We start from the raw sequence: 19478 nt of genomic DNA, 5'->3' as shown, positions 1-19478 counted from the left end.
TGGACTTGCTCTTCTTCACTGTCGTTTGTAGGATTAGTGAACTGCTGTGATTCTGCTGAATTCACTGACAAACCAGCATAAACAGGAAAATAAAACCTCCTTTCAGTTCCACACAGCATGAGCCGAACTTTGCCAGAAATCGAATAAATCATAACTGCGGTTGACTGGGTGGAAGCTCCAGCAGATGGACTTGGAAGATCTAAATTTGAGACCTGACTGAAGGTGCCTGGAGAGAGTTGGACCCTATAAGAGGAAACCCAGGTGTCTAAGTGTGGGTATGTCAGTTGGCTTGTCAGAGTTGGTGTGTCTGTTGATCCATTCAGAGAATGATATCTAGACAAGTAGTGGCCAGATTGCTATTAAATTCTCTATGGATAATGGATTTTGTGACCCCCCCTAAGCCTTCATCCAGCACCACCATCAGGGTCGAAATTTTTCCTTGAATAATGTTTTGGTCCTAAACAAGGTATCTCAAAAACGAATAACCAGATTTTCCTTAAAGCAATAATTCGACATAGTCGCTTTCTTGCAGAAAGTGAGATGAGAAGATTGATACCACTGTCATATCAGTAAGCTAAATGTGAAGCTGGAGGCAGGAGATGATTAGCTTAAGAAATAGCCCTGCGCATAATCCCCATAAAAATCACAAAGAGTTGTTTTTACACTTTGTTTTTTGTACAGATTAAACAGGCAAATATAAAACATGTTAATTACTGAGCTTTAGAGGTGCAGATTAGTTAGTTAGGTAGGCAGATTTTGTTACCTTCTGACAGAGCCAGGCTAGCAGTTTCCTGCTTTCAATATTTACAGGAGGTCAAATAAATCTAACCATAGATGTCCATAAATTAAGTTATGTATAATAATGTTAAATGACACAGGGAAAAAGTATTTAACACGCTTACTGAAATTCATTTAATACTTCGTACAAAAGCCTTGGTTGGTAATGACTGCTTCAAGACACCTCCTGTATGGAGAAATAAGTTGCATGCATTGCTGAAGTGTGATTTTGGCCCATTCTTCCACACAAAGAAACAGTCTTCAAATCTTGAAGTTTCCGTGGGCCTCTTCTATGAACTCTGATCTTTAGTTCTTTCCATAGATTTTCAATTGGATTCAAGTCAGGTGATTAGCTGGGCCAGTCTAGCAGCTTTATTTTGAAACCATTTGAGAGTTTCCTTGGCTGTGTGTTTGGGATCATTGTCTTGCTGAAATGTCCACCCTCGTTTCATGTTCATCCTCGTAGATGGCAGCAGATTTTTAATCAAGAATGTCTCTGTACATTTTTCCATTCATCTTTCCTTCAATTATATGAAGTTTGCCAGTACCGTATGCTGAAAAACAGCCCCACACCATGATGTTTCCACCTCCAAACTTCACTGTTGGTATGGTGTTTTGGGGGTGATGTGCAGTGCCATTTCTCCTCCAAACACGGTGTGTATTATGGCATCCAAAGAGTTAAATTTTGGTCTCATCTGGCCAGACTATATTCTCCCAGTATGTCACAGGCTTGTCCAAATGTTGTGCAGCAAACTTTAAATGAGCTTCAACATGCTTTTTGGAGTAATGGAGTCTTGCGTGGTGAGCGTGCATACAGGCCGTGGCGGATGAGTGCATTACTTATCGTTTTCTTTGAAACAATTGTACCTGCTAATTCCAGGTCCTTCTGAAGCTGTCCACAAGTGGTCCTTGGCTCTTGAACAACTCTTCTGATAATTCTTTTCACTCCTCTGTCAGAAATCTTGCGAGGAGCACCTGGTCGTGGCCGGTTTATGGTGAAATTATGTTCTTTCTACTTCCGGATTATGGCCCCAACAGCGCTCACTGGAACATTCAGAAGTTTTGAAATCCTTCTGTAACCAATGCCATCAGTATGTTCTGCAACAATAAGGTTGCAAAGGTCTTGTAAGAGCTCTTTGCTTTTACCCATCATGTTTCTTCTGTGACACCTAGGTAATGAGACACCTTTTTATAGGCCATCAGTTGGGACTGAACCAGCCTATATTAATTTGCACTGACAAGGGGCAGGATTGCTTTCAAATTACTGATTGTCTTGGCTTTCCATGCCTTTTTGCACCTCCCTTTCGTCATATGTTCAATACTTTTTCCCTGTGTCATTTAACATTATAACACATAACTTAATTTATGGACATCTATGTTTTGATTTCTTTGCATGTGTGGATTTCATGAGTTGTTACCAACATCTAGTGAAAATTTCATGTCAATAGCACCTTTAGAAATATATTTACTGAGAAAAATGGTGACGTGTTCAATACTTATTTTACCTGCTGTATTTACTGGACAGACATAAGAGTGGTATCTATTTTCTCATCTAACTTTCAGCATGAAAGCAAATAGGAGTGTTTTCCACAATGTCAAACTATTCCTTTAAATTTTCTGTAGATATCTATGGCCCCTCCTGGTGATGAATCCTAATGTTTTGTTAGCCCAATGATCTTTCCTCTAGCGCTAGCCTACTGTACACCTAAATTTCTCATTGTGCACAAGAAATATCCAAATCTGTAGCAGATTGCCATTAAATTAAAGCTCCCAAGATAAATCTTTTCAGAATCAGAATCAGAAATACTTTATTGATCCCCGTAGGGAAACTCTTTAATTTTAATGACCCCATGGCCTTTACTCTGGCACTGTCCTCAGGACAAACTTAACATTTTCAGCTTCTCTGCAAGAATGATGCTAAGAATATCATTATGTTGTTCATTCGGTGCAATACTTTTATGGGCTTTAATGAACTCTGCAGCCACCAGAGATCACTTGAAGAACTTTAGATGTTTAGTCTTGTTTATATCAAATATCCACTTTGCAGTTTTGACATACCTTCAGACCATTTTAATCATGTGACTCAATCAAGCAAGTGATTTGGTCAATAGTAATCTGTTCTGTAGTCTGAAGCTTCTGTCACATATAGCTAACAGTACACATCTATCACCTTTAATGCTGCAGTCAGAACCTGTAATGATGAACATAAAAGTGCAGTACAAATGCTGACTGGTTGAAATGTGTGTGTGTGTATAATTGTGAGAGAGAGAGTGAAGACGGCTGTCCTTATCAGCACTTAACTTTTCATCAAGACCCAGTAATTTGCTGAATATTATGAACATTAATGTCAGACACATTGACAGTGTGCGGCATCACCTCGGACAGAAATCACTAGATACTGTACATGGGCTATTTTTGGAGCTCTGCATTACTGCAGAATCTGATGTAGAGAGTTTGGAGATTGAATGTAACAGCATGATTAGATTAGGGATTTAGGTACAAGAGAGGATATTTAACAACAGGCTATGCTTCGCAGGCTCAGCGCAGGTTATGGTTGTATTTCAGGCATTAGATGTTGTACATTTGATCCTTCTCATCATTTCCTCGCTGTGATGTCTGAACTTAATCCCTGGATCTGCTTGAAATTGACACAATGATGTTCTCAGATAGGCTAAGGCATAAATAGCTAGTGACATGAAATTATCTTTCATCCTTTACACCTTTTTTTGTGTTTGTGTTGAGAAATTGACGGAGAAAAGAGGTCAAACAAGTTTGTTAAGATTTTTAAAGCAGTTTATGTTTTCTGTGTGGTCTAATTGTTTTTAATAACTGGCTTGTCTCCTGATTCATTAGAAAAGTTTTTGGAGAAAAGAACCAGAAGGGGAGCTCAAACCACTTCATCTACTTTTAAAAAGGTCATCCCCCATTTGTTTTTGTTCATAGTTTACAATGTGCGTTGAGTGACTGGTTACGGATGCCAAGATGCTCCACAGACAGAATTAGAGCGTAGTTTTTACCCAATGTTTTGAATGAGATGTGATACTTGCTCGTTGTCTGAGCTATGGGATGTATTTTTGACATAATTTTTAAGGTTTTCTCTCATATGTGTTGTTACAACTTAATTTTTAAGTTTTATTTCATATTTATTGCCTATTTTTGGCCCCATTTTCAGCCTTTTGTTTATTACATGATCAATTGTATAAAATACACTGTTTTAATTTAGTGGCTAAACGTCTCCTGGGCTACACTAATGTCCTCTTTGATTATGTGTTAGTTTGTGTCTGTTGTTTTGGCAGTAGGTCTTTCATATGTTTGTCTGCTGTGGACTGTCTGACTTGTGTCCCTTTTGTTATTTGTGTAGGCAAACAAACTAGTTTCCCCTCTGGAAAATAATAAAGTTATCTAATCTAATCTTGCTCAGCTCACATTGCATTTTAGATTTTGCATCAGTCATACAGCTGAATTAAATCCAACATGCTAATGAGACAAAAAAAAATGCCACTCTGGATCCCCTTCTGCCTGCATCTTCATATATTAACTGTGTCAAATTTTCATCTTTGCCTCTCATCTAACATCTTGCATGTCAGGAGGAAGGAGACTGTCTCACCTCTGGCAACTTTTTAGCCAAACATGCGGCGTGACTGGGGATGGCAATGTCCACCACTTTGGTACAAATTAAAATGTATCAACAACTATTGGATGGATTGACGTGGAATTTTGTACATTCATGATTCCCGAGAAGATGAAACCTATACTGACTTTGGGGATTCCTCTGATTTTTCATCTAGTGTCATTATCAGGTTAAATTTTCACTAAATACCTAACTAAATACCTGCAAAACTAATGACATTCCCATCAGCCTCAGCTGTACTTTTTAGTGCTAATTAGCAAATATTAGCATGCTAACACACTAAACTAAGATGGTGAACATGATAAACTTTTCCTGCTAACATTGACATGGTAGCATTGTCATTATTAGCATGTTAGCATGCTGACTTTAGCATTTAGTTCAAAGCACCGCTGTGCCTACTGAGCCTCATAGAGCAGCTAGCATGACTGTAGACTGCTAAAAACCCCAACATGATCATGATAATTGCAAGTCAAGTCAAGTTGAGACCAGGTTATGTGTATATAAGCATGGAAGTTCATTCTTCAACAACATTATATGTAACTAAATAATACAAGCTCAAAGATCCACTTACTAGCTTTCAGAGCTTCTGATCTTCAACCTCATCTCACAGTTTTCTTCACCAAATGCAGCTGGTTCAGTATCATTATGTGATATGCTGTGTGTTAGAGTAAGAACGTAACACATGTTTCAGTTCAAAGATGGTCTCAGGGATGTGAATGGCCTCCTTGATCTTTCTCTTGACGTCCACTGACTCCTGTTTGATGACTTTGACTTCTTCCCAGTCGATGCTGCTGTTTTCTTTGTACATTTAGTCTCTCGTTCAGGGTCCTTGCAATTTCAGTTTCCAACTGTTCTCTCATGTCACATATCACTCCACTTTTCCACGTCGAGCACCTTCAGGATCTCTTGTCCATGTTGATATAGGATTTAAAACCAAAACACAGAATACACAAATATTAGGATGTTATTTGTAACATAATCACATAAAATGTTTTAATGGCTTTTTCAGACCACTACAACAGTGGTTCAAAACTGAATTGCACCACACATATAAAGATTTTTCCAAATTAGGGACAAATAACACTTTCTTAGTTTGATAGGCAACCATGTCTGCATACAAATTAGGCATTAGCTTTAGCTTTTGATTTGATATGGCATAAATGTACAATAAGAAAGAAAATACTTAAAATGGCTATAATCAATATTTTTCTAATAACAATGTATCAAATGATAATGTGAAAACAGTGTGATAATGTAAAAGGTGTCGTTCATAGTGATGAACCTACAGAGAATTATCACCTGAATCTACATCTCCCCTTTGTCACAGCCTGTCATGTTCTCACCAGCCAGTAGTCACACTCACCTGTCATTAACCACACACATCACACTCCCTCATCTGAGCACTAATCCCAGTCACCTGTCACTCATTACACACCTGCACCTAATCATCACTCTACTCCCCTATAAAACACCATCCCTCACCTCAGTCAGTGTCCGGTCTCGTTTGGATTAAGGACAGAGCGCCATAGCATGCCTCCACAATGCCACGGACTCCATCACGTATCTGCAAATCGTCTACTCATCTCCAGAGCCTCGATCCCGATTCCCGAACTTCTCCAGGTTGTGTCACTCCAGCTACCGGTCCTGTGTATCTCCAGTCTCCAGTGTGTGTCCCCACAACCCCGGAGCTCCTCTCCAACCATTCCAAGGACGATAGAACTATCCTCTTCTCATTACCAGTTTCCTTTGGTGCAATAAACTGTCCTTCTCATCTTGGTGTCTTGTTCTGTCCGTAACACCCTCGGCTTTACGGCGCTTTATAGCGAGTTTCAGCTCATTGTTTAGCGGTCCACAACTTTACTGTTTTGGTTCACTCTCACCATTCTCATAGCGTCGTTTTTGGCCGCAATGGGCAGCTGTTTTCCATGAAAAAACTCTAAAAACCCATTGTACACTACCTGCTCATCAGCAGACAGACACAGTAGGCGACTTGCTGTTGAACACAAAGGAGCATTTAGCAGCTAAAGAGCCAGATGTTTCCCTGAGGAGTTGGCAGTGACCAAAAACAGAGCTAAAAAAAAAAGTATAGGACTTACATTCACCAGGTGGCCAGAAACACGACTCCAAATGAATGATAATGTTGCTCCGTAACTGCTGGATGTGTAAATGAGCAACTGTTTGCTAACATGTTTGCCATATCAACTTCAAAGGTGACGATATGTCAGTGCTGTGCTCACAATATGTGAGTGGCCAAAAAAATCAATAGTTTTCTCCTTTGAGCCCTTTGTTTTAAAAGTATGCACATTTAAATGGAGCTAATGCTCATTAACAGAGTATTGACTGTGTTGAAGGTATTTGATGAGCAGAAGTCACAAAATGGCAAACATGTTAAGAGAGACAAAAGGGGAGAAACAGAGGGGAAATAAGGTATGAGTAGTGAGCATGTTTTTCCATTAAAACAGAGCAGGAGCAGGAGGGAGAGCATGGTAATTTAGTGCTGTGTCAGCAGTAAGGCGTCATCTGGCTCTCCAGAGACGAAGCCACTGTGAAGCTTTATGACTTTTTATGGAGAAATTACGATGTTTCACAAAGAGATTATCATTATGAGTAAACCTTTAAAGGTGATGAAGGTTTCCAGACTTATCCTCCCCGTGGCTCTAATATGTCTGTCTGTCTTGCTGCCTGTCTGTCTGTCATGCGGTGCTTTATAGTGGTCGTATGTGCTCTGAATACAGTACGTCCTCGACTCTTTCTCTTCCCTTCCTCACTGTTTTGTTCACTAAAAGGAACTACGGAGGGGCCTCTGATGCTGTCGCTCTCAGAGTTTCAAGGTTTATAGAGTCAGTCACATCTTTTCTCGTGTCTGTGTGTGTGTGTGTGTGTGTTGGGAGAGGCGTTACTTCAAAGGACAGCACACACTAAAGTGGGCTAAAGTGGGGCGAATTTTACAGGAAGCTCAGAGCCATCATGGTGCTTCATCTTTTTTTATCCCTTTATGTTTCACCTTCTCTCTCCTTCTCTTCTTTACTCTGCTGTAACCTTTTCTGGTGAGAAAATGCCATGTCAATAAAAGCTTTTTAACATGGAGAAAAATCAATGTGCTCCAATTGCACCTTTTTTCAAGTCTGCCTACTGAAACAAATGAGTAGTTCTGCTTCTGCACACAGGGTGGCTGCTGGGTAAACATGCTGTTTTCTAAAGTAAAATTTCAGAAGTTTTACATACTTTATATTGAAATTTAAATGAAAATCCACAAGCTTTTTGAGGCTCCTAAAATCCTGTTTATGTTGATATGACTTAAAGCTAGGGTAGGTAACGTTGGAGAAACTAGCAAGAGACAGCTAGATTCCCCTCCCTTCAGGCCTCCCTCCAAAGTCACTCCCCAAAACACATTTTCATGCGCCATGAGTGCACAGGCAGAGTGCACACAAGTAGGCAGGTAGGCCTGCCAATCATTTCATTCAGCCCAAATGAAATGATTGGATGGGCTTATTACAGGCCTGCAACAGTCCCAGATACTGGATTTTTTTTCCCCTGAGCATTTGATTTATTGATTGCTGTCAGGATGTAAAGAGAATTTCAACAAATATAACAAAGTATAAAGCTCAATATAATGCATGATAAACAGACACATCATATACCCACATCACTTGGTAAGACCAGACAATCAGTCTCTCACTGAAATGATCAATCCGAAAGTCTTTGAGTTGAGAAAAAATGCAGCCTTATTACAAACACAGAAAAGTCAGAAGCATCGAGTAATATATATTTGTTATATCTGTATTTATTATCATTCTTATTTTTTCAGAGGACTTGATTTTTGATGTCCATGTAAAAAGTGTTAAAGCAGCACTTAAGATATTTATATAATAACTTTTATAATAAAATTAATCAAATTATGATTTATAATGTGAAAGTTGTCGCTCATAATTATCACCTTATATATTATTATACTATATATTAATATATTATTATTGTTCCCCTCAGCTCCACAGAGTCTTTTAGTGTATTTCAGCTCATTGTTTTGTTTTTTACGGCCTGCAACTTTACATGTTTTTGGTTCGCTCTCACCGCTCTCATAGTGCAGCAGGCAGCTGTGCTAAGTGAAAAAGCTTTAATAAGCTTGCGGTACGCTACCTGCCCAGCACCAAACTGCAGAGAGACAAAGTTGCCAACTATTTGAAGAATCTAGCTGCTACAGAATTATATTTCCCTCAGAATTTGGTAGAGACCAAATCAGAGCAATATACAGGCAGAACAGTGAATATTGATTCTTACATTTGTCGGTTAAACACAAACATGACTTTAAATAAATACTAATGTTTCTACTACTATCCCAATTTTTCTACTAATCTACCCAGTAGTATACAAAGTATCTAAAATTGCCTCCACATTGATAAACTACAATAATAAAATGCTCTTATATGCATTTGTTACAGAATATTCTTTAATAATATAACACTTTGAAGGGAGCCATTCTGCAAAATGAGTACTTTTACTTTTGCTACTTTAGGTACATTTTGCTTAACACTTCTGTACTTTTACTTAATTAAAATCTTTTAGTTGCAATGGAGAATTTTTAGACTATGGTATTTCTACTTTTACTTAAGTGAAGGATCAGAGAACTTCTTCCACCACTGCTGTTTGGCAACACGTTCACCACAACAACTGTATAAGGTTATGAAATGTCAGTGTTGTGTTTACAGCTTGTTACGCTGCCTCCAAGTGGTAAGAAAAATCAATGATTGATGCTTTAAAGAGACAGAGATTAAGAGAATTAAGATTATGAGACTAAAGATATACGACCACTTGTTATCATGCGGCTGAGTCACATATTGACACCTGAGCCAAAGAAAAAAAGCAAGAAAAAGCTCTGAAGTGGTGAGTTGAGATCAGTCGTTTAAAAATTCCACAAATTCAGTGAAATGATGGTCATACTTAAATTTACCTGGCAGAATCAAAACTTTTGACCATGCATTTTTATTAATTGATTTGATTTTCTACAATGAAACAAACAAATAAACATGTCAGTATTTTGTATTGTGCTTCAAAGTATTTCATTACCATTATGGAGTGATTTGAGCTAAAAGTCCACTACAGCCTGAAATGTGTCATTGTTAGTGGATTCAGTGGGTGAAGATGATCTACTGTACAATGAGTGGTCTGCCTTGCTGCTGGTTATATGGAGGAATTTAAAGATTTGTATGCATTATTTGTGCTATGATGACCCTGCTGTTTTCCAGAGCTCTTCAAGTATATCCAGTAAGAGCTTGATTAAAGATAAACACAACATTTCTCTCTCTCTTTCTCTGCCTGCTCTGTAAATTATGATGGATTTCTATAGCTGGCTATTCTTGTCACGTCTTGTAGCGCAGCTTGTTCAATGAGAATAAAATGAGTCTTCTCTCTAACGTTATAATGGAAAGCAGCACACACAAACATTAGACGCACACACACATACGCAGTTTCTCATGCATGAGAGCAAATTTTATTTTAGGATAATGTTATTCATGAGTTTGCTAGAAAAGGAGCAAGCAGATGTTTTGGGAGGAAGCTGGCTGGTAAGTTTGACATTTCAGTGACATTGACTTTTCTTGCATTCCCTGAGAAATTCTGTTTTGTGCTTTAGATAAAAGAAATCACTCAGACGAAGCAGGTTAATTCCATATTGTTAATTGTAATAGTTTTTGGCATGGATAAATATAATCATACATCAGTGAGAACATTCAAGTCATTAAGGTTGAATTAACATTTTATCACCGATCTCCAGACTCTCTTCTGACACACACACGTCCTAAATGGTCTTCTGTCATCCAATGATTGAATGCATTTTCTTACACTCTCAATAAACCAAATGCATGTTAAAAGCTCCCTTGTGCTAAAATATGAAGTAGTGAGGGCCATTTATGAGTTGATAAGCTGCAGTGTCAGCGTCCTCTAAATGCCTCCCCTCATTCTTATCGTTAACACCACCTCTATCCACTAATTCTTACTCTAAACCCGTTTCATCCTGCCTTGTTTCTTTTATCCTGCACTTAGCCACAATCTCACTTTTGGATGTTCGAAAGCAGACGGCCCACAGTTTTAAGGGTTTTAAAAGGAAGTAGCCAAAGCAGAAGAATTGTGTCAAAGTTGTAGATCCTTGTACAGTTAGCTGCAATCCAGGGGGCTCATTTCTGTGTTTATTTTCAATGGGTCTCAGAGACAAGCGTTTGAAATGATTTATGTCAAATTTAAGTTTATTTGGAAAGCTTTAGGAGACTCTCGCATCTTGCCTTGATATACATTGTTTTGCTGGACTCCATGTTTTCCGAGTCCTTCCAATAAAGGTGGGGAGTGGGGAGTAGGAAGTTAGCATGACCCATTAGTCAAAATGGACACAATTATGAGAATAAGACCCAGAAAAATAGCAGATTTGAACTGTTCTGATTGATTATTTTGTTATTTCATTTGTTGGTGCTCCTAATTTCCTCTCAGTCTACCTATCATCTACTTCTGTTCCACTCAGTCATTTCGTACATTTAGTCATTTTGGTCTACTGAGAATTTTTCTCTCTGTATGAAAGATGTCATTGCAAAAAATATTGATATGATAAAAATATGATTCTGAAATGTCTGAAAGAATTTTAGAAACTGTTTTGCTTTAAATAATGCAATTACACATGTGTATTTGGTTATGTTAGCGAATATTTATGCCACACAGGTGTAATGATGTATTTCTGGTGCTGAAAGTGTGTAGGGCAGGGCCACGTTATGCTCGCTGCCCCTTTTCTCGTCCATCTCTGTCTCTTTTCTTTTTTCTTTAGAGGCATTACTTTCAGACACTCTTGCTAAGTGATGAATTGATCCAGCATTGATCAAATGTCGACTGGCTGACTAATTACTTTAAGATTGTAACTCATGGGCCGTGATTGGTTTGAGATTGGGCTGACATTCAGGTACAGAAGCAGCCAGAATTGCATGTCTTTAACCACTATTATAACATTCATTGATCACCTTTTATTCTCCTCATTTCACCTCTCTCATTCGATTCCTCTCTCTGTCCGTCCCTGTTCTCCTCCCTCTGTGTCTCTCTGTTGTCTCATTGGTTTATGGATCAATGATCGGTGGGGGGTAAGGTGACCTTCCTTGGACCGACCAATTCGAGAGCTTGCTGGATAGAGCGCTGCCTTATCCAAAGACTAAAAATGCTTCTCAGGCACTATCTATTTCTTTCACACCAGGAGCAGAATTGACCAGAGAATACAGTCAAATTTCTGTATGTGTACATGCAGGTGTGTGTGTGTCACACTTGGGGATAAATTGTGGAGTTACACCAACTGATTCAGGGTGGCTTGTCTAATTGGGAAAAACTGGTGTCCTCTATTATTTTTACTGCAACTGCCTTCAGCACAAATTGGTTTCTGTCTCCATTGGGGTAAAATTAAGGTTAAGTTAGGGTTTGGGCTGAGGCGTGTATCTATTATGGTGAAGGATAGTACATGCCTCCAGGGAATGAATGTAAATAAATAGAAAAGCCACAAAAGTGACATAAACCTGTCCTGTGTGTCTATGTAATGCAGGCATGTGCCTAACAGAGAGAGTTATTCAAGATGATAAAATTACAGGGGCTGAGAGAGCTCAACGCAACCTGAAGCTGCATTAATTAATATTTGTATATTAACAATGGATCAAATAACTGTGTGTAATGTGAAAGGTGTCTCGTAATGACGAACCCACAGAAAATTATTACCCAACTCTACGGAGTCTATGCACGCTGACGTGTGCCTCAGCAAAATGTAATAAGTCAGGGCTATGGTGCCCGCAGTAGTCTCCTATTGAATAACGAGACAAGGCAAAATAATGTTATAAGTTATATAACGTTATTTTATAATTACGTATAACATAAGGAATATAATTACAGAATAATACGGCCTAATCATATACATGGTATGCGTCTTGCGTTGCAGTGGTGATATCAATTTGTGAAATAAGTTTTTTATCACCACACTATCAACTATAAGTCGAAACCTACAACTTAGTTACCTACGGCAGGTCTCCTGTTAACTCCTCGCATCAAGCATAAATCCAGCTTTACTGGTTTGGTTCACTCTCACCAGGTCAGACCTCATCAGATTTGTTTTCAGCTGCACTGGACAACAGTTCTCAGCGAATAAGGTCACTGTAGACTCCCTGGCCAGCAACAAACAGCAGACAGTTTGTGACTAGCTGGTGAACATAGTGGTGCATTTAAAGAGATATTTCCCTCAGGAGTTGGTGGAAACTGAAACAGAGCTTAAAGGAGAGTGAATATTGGACTTATATTCATTAGTGGCCCAGAAACACAACTCCAAATGAATCCTAATGTTGACTCCTGTCTGCTGGATGTGTAAATAGACAACCGTTTGCCAACAAGTTCGCCACAAGAACTTTATAAGGTGATAATTTGTCAATTTTCTGTTATAGCTTCTTCTGCTGCCCCCAACTGAACCAAAAAAATCACAGTCTCTGACCTCCATCATATCCAAAATATTTCACTTTATTCGGAGAAACTCTCACATGTAGTTGAGAAAAAATCCCAATGTGATGTTACAACCCAAACACCGGTTTGTTACAGAGCTCTGCTGTGTGTCATTAAATTGAACTATTTTAAACTATTAAATTAGTTTCCAATTTTTCTTTAATAGATGCCTCAGCTTCTCTGTTCTTGACATTTGACAGTGAATATTTCAGGGCTTTAAGACCAGTGTAACACCTAAAATAATTCATCACAGCCTCAAGGGACTGTCAGTACCAACATATCAGCTTCTCTTTCTCTCTTTCTTTCCCTCATCACTCTCTCACTACTTGTGTGTCTCTCTCTCTCATTTCTATGGGAGCGATGGGCTGTGATTGGCACGTGGCTGCAGGTCAGAGTAAATTATTAAGGCCTGCTCTTTATTTGGCCATAAATGCTCTCTCTCTCCCTCATGTTTTCTACTTCCTCTCCTCCCTCAACACTCAGCCCATTTAGGAAGAGAGTGAACAGGATGCGGGGCGGAGGGGGGGGGATAAGACAGAGACAAATGTGGTTTGTGGAGATGGACAGAAATGGAGAAAGAATGTCAGTAGGGAAATGGGGAAAAAAGAGCTATGGAGCATTAGAGAGAGAGACAGGGAGTACTGACAGAGGGAGAGTGCTGACGAATTGCACAGCAAGCACTTTGCTATCCTCTACCTGTCACCTGCCCTGCAAGGAGACCTGTGTGGCATTATGCAAGAGCAAACAGACACACCTGCTTTATACCTAAGAATAGAGACTATTAGCAGGTGTGTGTGTGTGTGTGTTGGGGTGTGTGTACAGTATGTGTATGTGCTTGCAAACTAAACCAAAGAGGGACCAGTTGAGTGTTACTGTCATTAGAGTGCTGTTAATCTGCCAAATGGGTGAGGGCGAGAGAGGGAGGCTAGAGGGGAGGAGAGACAGTTACCGACAGAGAAAGAGAGTAGAAAGAAAAAATAGAGTTGTTTTCATTTCCATCAATAATTCAGGATGTGTATTATCTCCCGTTGTGTGCAGCTGCAAACTTCATGCCACAGCGATTTTAACAGTGGCAAACAACCTGACACATACATGTGTGCACACACAAACTCACACACAGACAGGAGGATTAGTGATCGTTTGAGTCATTTTGCACACAGACGTGTAATTTATGTAAATGGGAGATTGTTGCTGTGAGGAATTCTGACTACTGAAAAGAAGTAGGTTGGTTATTACTGTACTTTTTTATATGTTGCTGTTTTTGAATCTATAAACCAGCATTTAGCAGCTAAAGAGACAGATATTTCCTTCAGGAGTTGGTGGAGACCAAACCAGAGCTAGAAAGAGATTGATTATTGGACTTAGATTAATCAGGTGGCCAAAATCACGACTCTGAACAAATGCAAATGTTGCTCCATGTCTGCTGGATGTGTAAATAGGCAACTGTTTGCTAACAGTTATGTTGCATGCTGCCCCAAAGTAGCCAAGAAAATCTGCTAAGGCAGGTTTAAGGCTGGGTTTAATCAAGTCAAGTCAATTTGTTTAAAGAGCAAATAAGGTAGTTACAGTAAGTTTAACAGAAAAAGTAAATCATATCATATATAGTTATGTTAAGTGTGATGTGAAATTGTGTTTACTTTAATGGCATTTGTAAAAAGAAAGGTATTACGATGGGATTTTAAAATGGCAATCGATAAAAAGGACCTGGCAGTGAAGGGTGAACTGTTCTACAGTCAGTGGAGCAATTGAGGAGATCAGAGATTTCTTCTCTCCTCTTGGTACCAGTGAGGGCATTCTGGATGGGCTGTAATCACAACAAAGATGTATATTCTTTAGCAGTATAAAATCCAAATTCAGTGTCATACTTTTAGGGATCAATAGGATTAACCGTTTGAGAATGGTTTTCTTGCTGCAAGGATGTTATTGGATGGACTCAGGTTGCCATTGTTCTATTTGCTGCTGTTGCTGGAGGGCGCAGTGTGATTTGTCGGGGTCATGTAATCTCATAACATCTGCTCATAAACTTTTGTTTGTCCTGCAGCAGCAGAATTGAATGTCAGAGTTGAATAGCTACACCCACCAAGGCCAAATGTCAGGCCCCGGCAGATCAATGGCAGATCAATTGCTGTCTCTGCTCCAAAAAGATGTATACTGCATGTGGGTGTGTGTTTGGGCAGGAGCTGATATAACAAGGAGTTTGATTAGACTGGATGTGAGCCAGAAGCCATTGCTTTTCAGCTGCGGCTGCTACCATCATCATCATCATCATCATCATCATCATCCTCCTCGTGCTCTGGGGTTGCTAAACAGATGCACAGCTCGACAAATGTGGTTAAATTTGGCAGTTTGCATTCTCCATTCTCCCTCGCTGTTTTGTTCCTCTCTCCATCCTCTCAGGCAATTAGAGGAACCAGAGCTAGCAAGCCAGACCATAGCCATTATGTTGTATATGTGTATGTGTGTGTGTGTGTGTGTGTGTGTGTGTGTGTGTGTGTGTGTGTGTGTCTGTGTGTGTGTGTGTGTACCCAGGTAATGTGCTTTAAGGCAAAAAGGGAGAAACTGTTTCCTCTTCCCACAGCAACAGGCATGGATCAAAGTAATTGGACAGTTTGGTTCACACTTGGGCAGTCCAAAGGCAAGCCTTGTGTGCATAAAGAGTGTGTGTGTGTGTTTGTTATGTGTGTATTCTCTACCTCCCAGAACCTGGTGGCAAAATGCTTCCAACAGCACACATCTTTTACACACACACACACACACACACTCAATAACATCTTTTTCTCTCTACATTTGCGTTGAATAAAACATGGCAGTAAAAGTGTGTCAAAGTCTTGCTCTGTACAGAGGGAGCAGGATGGGAGGTTTCTGCTCCAATATAAGATCAGATAGAAAGTGTGTGTGCGTGTGCGTGTGCCTCCCTCTGTCAATGCAAAGCATAGATGTAATTGTGGGCAGTTTGGGTGTTTTGATCCTTGGCCGCTGTGTTCTCATCTCTTGGATCACACAAGCTTTCTTTCTCCTTCTCTGTCTGTCTGTCTTTCTTGCTTTTCCTCCCACTCACCGCAATCTACTTTATTTGCACTCGAAACCCTCCACTAGTGGCACATACGACACGCTTAATTAACAGTCTCATACAGTAGATCCATCACTCAACAGGGGGAGGATAGCAAAAGAAATGAGAGAACAGGGGTTAATGGATGGCAGAAAAGTGTGGAGGGAGACATTAGTAAATGGACAGAGGAGTTTATCACAGGAGATGATCAAAAGAGGAATACAAAAGAAAAGGAGGCATTAAAGAAATGGACGAGCTGCACCACTGATCATTCGGTAGTGGCGCCGTTCACATTGATTGTTGTTCCTCCTCCTGAACTTTACAGCATGTTTGCTGTCTGTTAACACACAAACGTGATGAAAAAATAGAAAAAGAGAGGGTGGAGGAGGAGCACCGAAGTGAGAAATCTAAAATTTTCTGATGGACTGATGTTGAGTTTCTTTTATTCTTTCATCTCTCCTATTAGTTACTTCTCGGGAAACTGGGACAACATAGTCCATCTGGAGCAAAAACACACACGCCTCAAATGCAGATTGAGCCCAATGCGCGCGCACACACAAACACAAACACACACACATATATGCACGCACACACACAAAGACCACAGAGAATGCCGTCCTTCATCTGTGTGGTTCTGCTATTGACTGATGTGATGGAGGATAAGAGGGAAATTACCAGCTGAAGGTGGTCTGCGTTTTATCCAGATTAGACACACACACATACTGTACATGCTTGCACTTCTATACTTGTGAGGACTCTCATTGACATAATGCATTCCCTAGCCCCTACCCCTAACCGTGAAGGTGAACTTTTACACACCAAAGTCAGTTTACAGGTCTTGGGGAGTAGGCTATTACTACATGTTAAAAAAGTTGTATAAAGCATTTTGTCGCACGAGAGGGAGCTGTGTGAAATCTAATAAATTGCCTCAAGTAATGTCACTTGAGTCAGAGTCGGCTGGGTCTGAAACCTACAAGTTTGAACATGAAGAACATCTGGGGGCGTGGAATTTTTAAAAAGTGAGGTTACCAGACCTCTGTATCCTGCTCCTCATCTCTGTTTGAGATTAGTGGCTCGAGGCTACATTAGCATAACTAGCACACCAGAATCTCCGAACGAACTGTCAACGGTTGACAGTATCATCATGATATACTAGTTAAATATAAAATGTTAAGCTTTGACAACTCAATTATGTATTCAGATGTCCGTTTATTGCATAAAATAATCCATAAGGCTGCTCCTCCACTGTTGAAGAGCGTTGTTCAGCTCTGCTCTGTTCAAATAAGCAGAGCTTCAAGATCTGCTTCAAGGGGAGATTGTAATGCTTCGCCTTTGCACAATATGCTTTTTCTTTTGAAGCCATTAAAGAATGGAATAAGCTCCCCATCAATGTGAAAATCTGCACAGATTTCCAGATTTTCATCATCAGTAGTGGAGATGATAGGATTTGCTCTATGTTTTATTGTTTCCTTTCACATTAAATTAGCTAGTAGCTAAATCTGGTACAAAGCATCTTTTCCTTTTTTTGAGATTAATGTATTTTGTACATGGTCCCTGATATAAATACATTTAATAAACTAATCTAAACTAAATTGTATTGTAGGTAATTTAGGTGCCAGGTTTTGACAAGAAAGAAGAATGCATGGAATTAAAAAGACGATATCTCTGGTTCTTCTACATCGATTTTAATCCTTTTTTTCTAACTGTCCATCAACAGTGTTATAGGAGTGCAATGCTAAATCAGTGGAGTACTCTTTTAACCATCACAACTAAATGCCTAACCACTAAACCTATTTTTGACCTTAACCCTAAAATTTGTCCTCACAAAGATAGACATACAAGTAAACACACTTTTAAACACACATGCTCAAACCTTGGGTCTCCTTCGACCCTAAAAGCCTTCGTGCCTTGGTGTAAAAATTATTTCCTGTTCAATAACATTGAATATTGTGCCTCCAGATCAATTGAATTGCAACACACACACACACACACACACACACACACACACACACACACACACACACACTCTGCCTCTTTCTCGTTCATATGTTGGGAGAAGCCGGCGAGTCAATGTGGAGAGGTAATTATTTGCTTGGCCAGTCTGAGTCTCAAGGACAGACTAGCCTGCAGCTACAGCACCAACCAACACTCTGATTACACAACGGAAACAGGCAGTGAGAGTGTGTGTGTGTGTGTGTGTGTGTGATGTATGGGCCGTGACTTGAATGAAAGTGTGTCCTTGTGTTTCTTTGTGTATGCATGCAGAATGTATAGTGGGTATATGGTTCATATTTTTCAGAGCCGGGTGTGTTTGTGTGTGTATGTGTATGTGTATGTGTGTGGGCATATGCAGGCAAGTCATGACGTGTGTATGTCTGTGAGGCTATATAGAACAATGGCTCTTGCAGCGTCGTCCCTGCAGGTCTCCACCTCAGGGAATCACAGTCCCACCATTACATACACACACAAACACGCACACACAAACACTCACATATTCCCTTGTGTGTCACAGTATAATAGCAGAGATGGGGAGCAGGAAATGGAGGTTGGGGAAGGAGATTGGGGAGAATACAGGAGAGTGTGGGTGGGGAGGAATGGAGGGAAGAGAAGGTTTCCAAACAGTGTAGGGAAGAAAAAGAAGACAGAAAGGAGGGGAGAGAGGAAAGAAAGAAAGACACAGAGAGGGAGAGAGATTGGAAGAAGGCCATTATCAGTCATGAGAGATGAGCTGATCATCACAGACAGGCCAGACAGATAATGTTTCACTTTCTGGCCCAATAAAATCTTTTTACGACAGCTCTCCCCAGATGACTGCTACCTATTTTTATTTGGCTCTGTATTTGTATTTGTGTGTATATGTGTGTGTGTGTGTGTGTGTGTGTGTGTGTAGTTGAATGCGTACAAAGTGTGCGTAAATGCGATTACATGCTGCCATTTGCGTGTGTGCACGTGTGCTTGTGTGCATGCATGCTTGCATGTGTGAATGCACATAAACAGGATGATTATCGAGTGTGAAGAGTGTGTGAATGGGATTTCATGGTGTCATTTTCATGCGTGTGTGTGTGTGTGTGCGTGTGTGTGTCCAGAGTGTTGTAGAGCCATAAAGCTGTGCCAGAGAGTTTTGAGTGATAGCCTTTGACTACCTCAGCCAGGAGACCAATAACAGTAGGCGGCTCAAGGAGGCTCCTGCCAAGTGACCAATGATTAGATGCAACTGAAGGAGACCAGAGCTGAATGGCCCGTCATTCCTCAGCTTCATTCCCCCTCAGAGCCTCATTCCCAGCCTTCCCCAGTAACAGGACAGCATTTCCATCATGAGTGTTGCAAAAATGCATTGGTTTACTCTCTGGTTCCTTAGGGGTTTTTTTCAGAGATGGACAGAACATTTGCCTCTCCCTATGCATACTCTGGTTGGAAATTTAAAAGGCAGCATTATGAAGTTATCCAGGTAACCCTTTAATATGGCCCTTAACCCTTAAACTCAAACAACACAAAAGAGCACGTGAGATCCATTCTCTTTCC

The 19478-nt window shown here is 40.0% G+C and overlaps 1 protein-coding gene and 1 long non-coding RNA gene across 3 annotated transcripts in view; one reads left to right on the top strand and one right to left on the bottom strand.

Moving 5' to 3' along the window:
- klhl5 (kelch-like family member 5) overlaps positions 1-19478 on the top strand; it is a 55886-nt gene that overhangs the window by 2105 nt on the left and 34303 nt on the right. The gene's annotated exons all lie outside the window — the stretch shown is intronic.
- LOC122873875 lies at positions 4-7660 on the bottom strand. Its single transcript, XR_006377522.1, has 3 exons — positions 5891-7660; positions 4980-5313; positions 4-243 (listed from the first exon to the last, which is right to left on the bottom strand). It is a non-coding gene; the product is annotated as an uncharacterized LOC122873875 (long non-coding RNA).

This window comes from Siniperca chuatsi, linkage group LG3 (assembly GCF_020085105.1).
Source record: "Siniperca chuatsi isolate FFG_IHB_CAS linkage group LG3, ASM2008510v1, whole genome shotgun sequence".
In the NCBI taxonomy this organism is placed as follows: domain Eukaryota; kingdom Metazoa; phylum Chordata; class Actinopteri; order Centrarchiformes; family Sinipercidae; genus Siniperca; species Siniperca chuatsi.
This window is presented reverse-complemented; position numbering and strand designations above follow the sequence as displayed.